Raw genomic sequence first — 10,705 nt, 5'->3', positions numbered from 1 at the left:
CTGGCTGCTAGTGGGACGGGACAAGGGGATGGCGAGAGAAGGCGGGGGGGGTATGGAGAGAGAAGGGGAGGGAGGGAAGGGATGGAGAGAGAGGGAGTGGGGAGGCAAGGGAGATGGAGAGAGAAGGGGTGGGAGGAGTGGAGAGAGAAGGGGGAGAGGAGGGATGGGAGAGAAAAGGGGGGGAGGGATGGGAGAGAAAGGGGGAAGGGGGGAATGAGATAGAATGTGGGGAGAGGAAGGGGAGAGAGAGCCGAATAGGGAGGGATGGGTGGAGGGAGCGTGAAGGGGGAGGGATGGAGGAGAGCAGAGAGAAGGGGGAGGGAGGGATGGAGAGAGAGAGAAGGGGGAGGGAGGGGATGGAGAGAGAGAAGAGGGGGGGGAGGGATCGAGAGAGCGACGGGGAGGAGGGATGGATGGAAAAGGAGCAGGGGGGAGGGAGGGATGGAGAGAGAAGAAGGGGGAGGGATGGAGAGAGAGAGAATGGGGAGGAGGCGATGGAGAGAGAGGAGAGAAGGGGGATGGAGGGGTGAGAAGAGAGAGAAGGGGGAAGGAGGGATGGAGGAGAAAGAAGGGGGGAGGGGGGTTTAATTGATTTATTAGGATCCCCGATTGCTTTGCAGAAGCAGGCAGCTTTCTTCCTGGGTCCAAAAAAAGGAGGGTAGAAGAAGAGAACAGCAGGAGATGGGGGGGTGGGGGGGGGGGGAGAGAGAAAACACAGTAGATGAGAGGGGGTAGAGAGAAAAAACATCATAAATATTGAGGGGGTAGAGAGAGACAAAAGTAGATGGAAGGGGTAGAGAGAGGAACACAGTGAAGATGGATGGGGTGGTAGAGAAGAGAAAGGCAGTAGATGGGAGGGGGTAGAGAGAGAAACAGCAAACTATGGAGGGTAGGTAGAGCGAAGAAGCAGTGATGGAGGGGTAGTGGAGAGAGAACAGCAGAATATGGAGGGGGTAGAGATGAGAACACAGTGTGGAGGGGTAGAGAGAGAACAAAGTAGATGGAGGGGGTAGAGAGCAGAACAGCAGGAGATGGAGGGGGTAAGAGAGAGAATCAAACAGTAAGATTGGAGGGGTAAGAGAGAGAAAAGAGTAGATGGGAGGGGGTAGAGAGAGAACAGGCAGTAGATGGAAGGGGGTAGAGAGAGAACAGCAGATTTGGAGGGGGTAGAAGAGAGACAACATAGATGGAGGGGGTAGAGAGAGAACAGCAGTATATGGAGAAGGGGAAATTAGAGAGAGAACAACAGTAATGGGGGGTAGAGAGTGAACAACAGTAGATGGATGTGGGGTAGAGATGAGAACAAGCAGTAATATGGAGGGGTAGAGAGTGAACACAGTAGATGGAGGGGGTAGAGGAGAGAACAGCAGTAGATGGAGGGGGTAGAGAGAGAACAGCAGAAATATGGAGGGGGTAGAGAGTGAACAACAGTTAAGAATCTGGAGGGGGTAGAGAGAGAAAAGCAGTAGATGGAGGGTAGAGAGAGAACAGCAGTAGATGGAGGGGGTAGAGAGAGAACAGCAGTAGATCTGGAGGGGTAGAGAGAGAACAGCAGTAGATGGAGGGGTAGAGAGAGAACCAGTAGATGGGAGGGGGGTAGAGGAGGAGAAACAGCAGTAGATGGAGGGGTAGAGAGAGAACAACAGTAGATGGAGGGGGTAGAGAGTGAACAACAGTAGATGGAGGGGTAAGAGAGGAGAACAGCAGTATATGGGGGGGTAGAGAGAGAACAGCAGCTAGATGGGGGGTAGAAGAGAGAACCAGCAGTAGAAGGAGGGGGTAGAGAGAGAAACCAACAGTAGATGGAGGGGGTAGAGAGAGAACAACAGTAGCATGGAGGGGGTAGGAGAGAACATCAGGAGATGGAGGGGGTAGAGATGAGAACAGCAAGTAAGATGGAGGGGGTAGAGAAGAAGACCAACATAGATGGAGGGGGTAGAGAGTAGAACAACAGTAGATGGGAGGGGGTAGAGAGAGAACCAGCAGGAGATGGAGGGGGCAGAGAGAGAACAGCAGAATATGGAGGGGGCAGAGAGAGAATCAGCAGAATATGGAGAGGGGTAGAGAGAGACAGCAGAATATGGAGGGGGTAGAGAGAGAACACAGTAGATGGAGGGGGTAGAGAGAGAACAGCAGTAGATGGAGGGGTAGAGGAGAGAACAGCAGAATATGGAGGGGTAGAGAGAGAACACGTAGATTGGAGGGGGTAGAGAGAGAACAGGCAGGAGAATGGAGGGGGTAGAAAGAGAAACAACAGTATATGAGTGGGTAGAGAGATGAAAGCAGTAGATGGAGGGGTAGAGAGAAGAACAACAGTAAGATGGAGGGGGTAGAGAGAGACCACAAGTATATGGAGGGGGTAGAGAGAGAAAAAGCAGTAGATGGAGGGTAGAGAGAGAACAACAGTAGATGGAGGGGGTAGAGAGGCAAAACAGTAGATGGAGGGGGTAGAAGAGAAACAACAGTAGGGTGGAGGGGGTAGAGAGAGAACAGCTAGTAAGATGGAGGGGGTAGAGAGAGAACAACAGTAGATGGAGGTGGGGTAGAGAGAGAACAGCAGCTAGATGGAGGGGTAGAGCAGAGAACAGCAGAATATGGAGGGGGTAGAGAGAGAACAAAGTAGATGGAAGGGGTAGAGAGAGAACAGCAAGAAGATGGAGGGGGTAGAGAGAGAACAGACAGTATATGGAGTGGGTAGAGAGAGAACAGGCAGTAATGGGGGTAGAGCGGAACAACAGTAGATGGAGGGGGTAGAGAGAGACCAACGGTATAATGGAGGGGGTAGAGAGAGAAAGCAGTAGATGGAGGGGTAGAGAGAGAACAACAGTCAGATGGAAGGGGGTAGAGAGAGAACCAACAGTAGAATGGAGGGGGTAGAGAGAAAGCACCAGTAGGTGGAGGGGGTTTGAGAACGAGAACGCAATAGATGGAGGGGTAGAGGAGGAACAACAAGTAGATGGAGGGGGTAGAGAGAACACAGTAGTATGGAGGGGGTAGAGAGAGAACAAAACAGTAGATGGAGGGGGTAGAGAGAGAAACAACAGTAGGATGGAGGGGGTAGAGAGAGAACAGCAGTAGATGGAGGGGGTAGAGAGAGAACAACAGTAGATGGGGGGGTAGAGGAGAGAAACACAGGAGATGGAGGGGTAGAGAGAGCACAGCAGTATTAGATGGCGAGGGGGTAGAGAGAGAACAACAGGTATATGAGGGGAGAAACGAGAACAGCCGTAGATGGAGGGGTAGAGAGAGACGAACAGTATATGGAGGGGGTAGAAGAGAGAACAGCAGTAGATGGAGGGGTAGAGAGAGAACGCAGTAGATGGATGGGGTGAGAGAGAACATCAGGAGATGGAGGGGGGTAGAGAGATAACAGCAGTAATGGAGGGGTAGAGAGAGAACAACAGTAGATGAGGGGGAGGAGAAGAGAACAAGACAGGAGATGGAGGGGGTAGAGAGAGAACAGCGTAGAATGGAGGGGGTAGAGAGAGAAAAACAGTAGATGGAGGGGTAGAAGAGAGAACAGCAGAAGAATGGAGGGGGCAGAGAGAGAACAGCAGAAATATGGAGGGGGCAGAGAGAGAACAGCAGAATGGAGGGGGTAGAGAGAGAACAGCAGAATTATGGAGGGGGTAGAGAGAGAACAACAGTAGATGGAGGGGGTAGAGAGAGACAGCAGGAGATGGAGGGGGTAGAGAGAAGAAGCAACAGTATATGGAGTGGGTAGAGAGAGAAAGCAGTAGATGGCAGGGGGTAAGCAGAGAGAACAACAATAGATGGAGGGGTAGAGAGAGAACAACAGCTAGATGGAAGGGGGTAGAGAGAGAACCAACAGTAGAATGGAGGGGTAGAGAGAGAAACATCAAGGAGATTGGAGGGGTAGAGAGAGAACAGCAGTAGATGGAGGGGGTAGAGAGAGAACAACAGTAGATGGAGGGGGTAGAGAGAGAAGCAGGAAGATGGAGGGGTAGAGAGAGAAAGCAGTAGATGGAGGGGTAGAGAGAGAAACAACAGTAGATGGAGGGGGTGAGAGAGAACAGCAGGAGATGGAGGGGGCAGAAACAGAAACATCAGCTTTCATTACTCAGGTTCAGTTAGGCCATTAGATGACATGGTAACTCCCTGCTCCACTCTCCTCTGTCAACAAAAGGGGAAATATGTGAAAAACACCAGGATGTTTGTGCCTCCAAAACCTTTTCTCCCCACTCGTCTGGTTTAGAATCTCTGGACTAATATCCTAGCCGATTTTTCATTTATTTTGTAAATGTTTTATTCTTTCCTCCTGAGCCTCTTTACTGAGTGGGAACTTCAACTCCCCAAACTCCCCTCAATAGCCCTTAAACCAGACACCCCTTCCCTCGTGTTGTCTACGTCAGCAGGGGTCAAACTGGAGACCCCATAGCCCCAGGTGATTATTACGGCTTCAACTTACCACACACACACACACACACACCTCTCTATCTGCCTATTGAAGCCCTGTCTCTGTCTAAAAGAATTATTGATGAACTTCAGAAGAACCCCTCTAGTCTTTGCCTATGCCACTGGGATATTGAGAGAATCTAAGAACAGAACTGAATCAAATAAACTGTGTGGAGGAATGGCCTACGGCGGGATTGGAATGGGCTGGATCAAAAACATTTAGAGTACATCCCTGACACAAAAGCATTACTTTAATGCTATCCTCTACCTCCGCGGTATTCAAGAGAAGTTTTTATAAAAGTGAGAGGGATATTTCACCCCTGGAGACCAACACAGGTGTGCCTTTCAACTAGTTTAGAGAAGTTTTCAAAAAACTTAATTTTCCTGTTTTTCTGTGATAGTTCCACACTATGAGGTCGAAATAACACTAAAATGTTTGTGTAAGGTCTGTTTGAAGCATGTTCAGTTGGGTTAACAACTATTGGCCCACATCATGACGTCACAATGTGATCCTATTATAATAGACCAATGACTGTTCATCTGGGTAAGGGGGTGGGCTCTAGACCATCCTATCAGCCAATCAGGGCTGTTTATGTAAATATCTTAATGCCCACACGCTCAGACTGAGCATTACAAGGGCCAAATATATATTACAAATTTTTTTTTTTTGTTATTTTAAGTAAATAAAACACATCAGTTATTTATTAGACATAAAGAGAGGATTAAAACAATTTTAATACAAAGATTGTATGGGGGCTTTAATAGCGCAACAACACTGATAACAATATTAGTCATCCATGCTATAAAAATAGAGAAAAAATGTTTGGTGAACACAACCCAAAATGCACAGCAGCTAGCTAACTCCATCTCTGTCCTCACACCATTATCATCATTATCATCATCATCATTATCTCCATCTCTGTCCTCACATCATTATCATCATCATCCTCATTATCATCATCATCTCCATCTCTGTCCTCACAGCATTATCATCATCATCCTCATTATCATCATCATCTCCATCTCTGTCCTCACATCATTATCATCATCATCATTATCATCATCCTCATTATCATCATCATCTCCATCTCTGTCCTCACATAATCATCATCCTCATTATCATCATCATCATTATCATCATCCTCATTATCATCATCATCTCCATCTCTGTCCTCCCATCATCATTACTGTGACCTGACCATGGTCTTAGGTCAGCAGCAATACTGGGCCGTGTTTGAACAATATTGGGCTTTACACCCCCCCCCCCACACACAAACACATTACAAGCATGCAATGTTCTGTTGGTCGGGGTTAATTGTTAAACACAAGTGAGAGATACAGAGACAGAGAGAGAGACACACACAGAGAGAGACAGAGAGAGAGACAGAGAGAGAGACAGAGACAGAGACAGAGAGAGGAGAGAGAGAGAGAGGAGAGAGAGAGAGAGAGAGAGAGAAGATGAGAGAGAAGAGACACAAGGCGGCACTTAATTAGCACAGACACCAGATCAAGCCATAAAGGTCTGTGGCCTGGTCTGTGCCATGGCTAGCCACCAGCCGCCTCTGCATCGCTACTACTGACGGAAGCTGGGAGCTGAGTGTCACGGTGTGTGATCTCCATACTCAGGGAGATGTTGAGGCTTCACGGTGGCTTGTTTAGCGGTGTGTGTGGTGTGTTGTGTGTCTGTGTATATGTATGTTTGCACACACCTGTGTGTGTGTGTGGTGTGTGTGTGTGTGTGTGTGTGTGTGTGTGTTGTGTGTGTGTGTGTGTGTGTGTGTGTGTGTTGTGTGTGTATGTGTGTGTGTGTGTGTGTGTGTGTGTGCATGCGTGTGCGTGTGCGTGTGTGTGTGAGTGCGTACGTGGGTGGGTGGATGGGGTGGGTGTGAGTGTGGCAGAGCAGAGTCTCGTTAAGACAGGGGGAAGCTGGGAGTCAGGACTCTCTATCTGTTACTTTACATAGAGAGCCTGCGGGCTATGAGTGCCATGAGAAGAGAAAGGAGAAGGCCACACTTTATACACAGTGGTAACAGCATAGGGGCTTTAGGTTGCACTGACTGACATGTGTGAAAATTCAATAGAATAGAATACTCTTCAATGGACTACTCCAGAGGATTTGCCATTGTGGTTGAAAAGAAAGTGCAGTGGACAGACAGACAAATACATTTCTCTCTGTCTTCCTGTTAAGGTTACTACAAGCTTAACTCCATTGATCTATGTGCGTGCACAAGGGTGGAGTTTGGTTTTTGGAGTAGCGCCGGTCCCACTCCCACCCACAAGGTGGCGTTAGAAACATTTTTAGTTTTTGTCTTTTAATTTTGTGAAAGCAAGGAAGAGTTGCCTTCCCTTGCTTGTAGTAGCTAGCTGGCAGCTTGGCTAGCTGGCTTTAGCCTGGCTAAAAACATAGCAAGCTTGCGTTTTTAGCTTCCCACGTCTCAATGTGAAATAATCATATTTWAAAAAAAAWWAAAAATAGGACCTGGCCAATATTGTTCTACTTGCCGGTGTAAACTACAACATTATCCCAGTTTAATATGCTGCTTGTGTATTTATTCACATCAGCAAAAAAAATARATCATCATGTTTTGGTCACAGATAAAAAAGCACTTGGCTAGCTAGTTGGCTACAGTAGGTTCTACCATTTCACAATCGCCTGGAATCARTAGTTATTACTTCTAAACAAAATACCTTTTTGGYWGGAATCTTGTTGTTCGGGTTACTGTTTGAACAGTCYCCAAGATTATATTTGGTTATCAATGCAAAATAGGCTACTTTGATGAATAGATCAGACAAAGGAACCAAGCAACATCACTGCCCCCACGGCTGCGGCAGGAATGATACGGATTGTCTCTATTTTCCAGGTAGTAAAAAAGTATGTAAAAATGCTAGAGCGTATCACAAGGAGCCGCCCTTTTGTGACGAAAAAACGCCATTGCAACGCTCCGAATCTTGCATCTGTGTAGAGGTTGTAGTAGGCTTTACACATCAAAAAGGCCACCAGAGTTTAATTGTCATTGTGGTTCAGCTCGTCAAACAGGAAAGGCAACTGGGATAAATTATCCAGATTAGTGATAAAAGTATTGATGTCATAGTGATACAGTTATAATTTATGGCAATGAATGATGTAATTGGACTTGCAATCATGTAAGTATTAATTGTGGTGTTGATGTGGCTTTTGAGAAAAAGAAAAAAAAACGATAAACGCTTTTTCACCAATTAAAATCCCTCCTCCTCTTCACTCTCATGACGTATCTCCCCCAAATAAAATCTGTCATCTATAACTAACGTTGAGACACAGAGCAACCCATGTCACTGTCACGTTCCTGACCTGTTTTCTCTTGTTTTGTATGTCTTTATTGGTCAGGGCGTGAGTGTTGGGTGGGTAGTCTATGTTTTGTATTTCTATGTTGGGTTTTGTGTTCGGCCTGGTATGATTCTCAATTAGAGACAGGTGTGTATCGTTTGTCTCTGATTGAGAGTCATACTAAGGCAGCCAGGGTTTCACTGGGGTTTTGTGGGTGTTTGTTCCTGTGTCAGTGTTTGGGCCACACAGGACGGTTGAAGGTTAGTCACGTTTGTTGTTTTGTAGTTTTGTAGTGTCTTGTTTGCTGTTTTCATTAAAAGTATGATTAATCACCAATCCGCATCTTGGTCCGATCCATGCTCCTCCTCGTCTGAGGAGGAGAACAACAATGACTGCCTTTACAGTCACGGGATTAAAAGCTGAGAATATGAAGGGAATTTGAGGAAAGGAGAGTATTCAACTTTGTGAGGCTGAGTTCTTATGCTTTCAAAAAATCCTTCCTTTACTTTGCCTTGCCCCATGTAAAAATTCTAGGCGATCGATGACTCATGAACTAAGTCATGGTAACTCAAATAATATTGTCGATCAATGCTAGAAACCTCAGAGCCCTTCTGAGTCCCTTTAAGCCTGAGCTGTCACGAAAAATTATTATTCAACATTTCCTTAAGGTTATGGTCTAATCTCCACCCCCACCCTGATCCTTTCACACACTGCGTCGACACGCCTTAGATAATGACTTAACCACGCTGCACAACCTTGCCACACCCGAGCCTGGCGTCTGACAACACAGCCAGGGCTGCTAATGTCTCCCCAATCCAGAACTATCCAGAAAGACAACAAAGAAAAAGAGAAATGCCAAAGACAGCCAAGATTAAGAGAGACTGAAAAACACACAAAAGCACATTATTCATATCCACACAGTCCAGTTCTGGTGTTGAGAGACAAAATGTGCTTATTTTTTTATATCAGACAATGATGCATTCTGGATGGAGAGCTCGCAGGAAGTGCTGTGGTCCCCACGGGTAGCAAACAGTTTCTCAATGTTCTGTGTCATTGAGGTTGATTGAAACATGGGTGAAGCACAGCAGATGGGAGCAGGAAATGATGCCAGAGCTTTGTGGGATAACTCGCCGCCACATCCTCCCTCTGTCCAGTCCAGCTCAAAGTAAACACACCAGAAGTTGAGTGGATGAAAATGCTGCTACAAACTCACTCCATTCAATAAAATCACTATTTAACCAACAATCCATCTATTGTTGTGACTACTTGGACCAACCATTTCGTATTGAAACCAAACCATATGATTTGAATGAAAAGTATTTGAATAAACATGAAAAGGTGAATGTAAGAAGCGCTCACCATTTTAAATAGGCTACATGTTATATTAAACAGCATKTAAACACTCTYAATAMGTCAGGAGACAGACAGTCTAAGAAGGCTATATGATTTCAAGGCTATAGCCTACAAAGAAACACATTGTGAGTGTGACACACTAGGATGGRAGGCAGTCAGGGACATTAGACCCTCAGCATTTAAACAACATTTCTTTGTATTAAATCATTATAGTCTATAAATTGTGCATACAGGCTGTGACTTAGCCTACTTAAAATTAAATACAAATTAAATTTAAAAATTACTTATTAGTGCCTTTGAATTCATTTTTAGAAACACGAGTTTGTCCGTCTGTGGCTTCAGGCTCATGCGATGGTGTCTGGAGAGCCAGCCAGCAGCGGGGAATATCCTCTCCACACTTGCAGAGCCACTGGGGATGCTAAACACCCTTTAGGCCACTCTTGCCAGGCTGGGAAGAGATGCATAGTTGTTTTTACACTTTTCTATAGGTAGGCCTAAAGTTTTTAAGGCAAAATAACCCAATCAAATCGGAAAGCTCCTTGAACGTTGGAAAATGCCAGGCCTATTGGGCCAAAAACAATTATGGCCTATTGTATAGATAATAGAACAAAAATGAATGAAACTTCTAAGAGATCTGATTWTTGTTTATAAATACTTTGGTACAATGACACACTTAATTAGCTACCCACCTCATTCCTTTCTTTTACATGTGCATGTAGTAAGTACACCATCATGCTTTGGGGATATGTGTCTTTTCAGATTCCACAATGATTCTTTAGTTGTGGATAATACATCACTGCACTCCCTCTCTTGGTCCTCATCTTTGTAAGTCACCTTGATTTAGCAGCTGTGTGTTTTATCAGTTTCTTTATGAAAATATTTAGCGAACTCCATGACAGTAGCTAAAGCAAGGGGCTATAGCAGCACACAAGTAGACTACAGATGCATGCTGGGCCGGGCATGCCCTGAGCTCGTGAAGTGAGCGCTACTGGAACACTACTGGAGCAAAATTGGAGCGGGCGAGATGGCCGAAGCTCCAGCCTTTGTGAATCTCGCTCCGCGCTCCAGTCAAATTGGGTACGTTCCGCTCCTCGCTTCGCTCCAGTTCCTCTCACATACTCTGGCTAGCACACTTCGAGAAAACATAAAATATACAGAACATGTCCACACTGAAATATATACAATTGCCTGACCTTGGGGAGAAGATATTTCAAACGGAACCCAATTCTAGTTCAATGTCAGATGGCTGTGCTGGTGAAGGCTTTGCATGAAATGTCATAAAAGGCCCCTTTGTGAGGCACTTGTCTTCTAATAATGGTGAATTCTAAGGCAGTCTGTTCTCTCCACACCTTTAGGACTACAGACAAGCCCCAAAAATAGCCTGAGACACCAGTTTTATCTCTGACTTTAAACACCGTTTTCTAGATACTTAAAAACTCATTAAAGTGACTGAATGGGGCCAGTTGGCATTTTGCGGCAAATATCCCAATTCTGAAGCCTCTGAGTTAGCAGTAAATCTCCAGGAGGTGTGTACTGTATCAACACAGAACACATATGCACACACACACACGCGCACGCAAACACACGCACGCACACGCACGCCAGATACCGCTGCTAATCTGTGTGATCTCC

This window comes from Salvelinus sp. IW2-2015, linkage group LG3 (genome assembly GCF_002910315.2).
Source record: "Salvelinus sp. IW2-2015 linkage group LG3, ASM291031v2, whole genome shotgun sequence".
Taxonomy (NCBI): Eukaryota; Metazoa; Chordata; class Actinopteri; order Salmoniformes; family Salmonidae; genus Salvelinus; species Salvelinus sp. IW2-2015.
This window is presented reverse-complemented; position numbering follows the sequence as displayed.